The following is a 373-nucleotide window of genomic DNA, read 5'->3' as shown; positions in this document are numbered from 1 at the left end:
TGTGTATTTGATGATGCTAGTTGTATTTGCAGGTGGGGCTGGAAGAAAGAGTAAAAATGTAGGGAAAGAACAATTGTACCTAAACCCAGCACTCTCTGTATATGAAATTTGTAGCTACTTACTGGAATGTCATTGAAGAATTGAAACAAATCCATTTCCTAATAAATCATTTAGTAATCTCAAATAGCTTATGTGGTACTGTCTTTCAAGCCATTATTTCACATAAGTTCACATTAACTCCAGTTAACCCCCTCTCATCATTAGTTAGTCGGCATAGATTTGTCGATCCATATCTAGGAAGGTAGTTTAGAAAGTGAAGAAAAATCACCTGTTAAAGATAAGTAGCATGGGGAAAAATATGAGAAACACAGGC

Source organism: Bos taurus, chromosome 5 (assembly GCF_002263795.3).
Source record: "Bos taurus isolate L1 Dominette 01449 registration number 42190680 breed Hereford chromosome 5, ARS-UCD2.0, whole genome shotgun sequence".
Classification (NCBI taxonomy): domain Eukaryota; kingdom Metazoa; phylum Chordata; class Mammalia; order Artiodactyla; family Bovidae; genus Bos; species Bos taurus.
The sequence above is the reverse complement of the archived record's forward strand: the minus strand, read 5'-3'. Positions refer to the sequence as shown.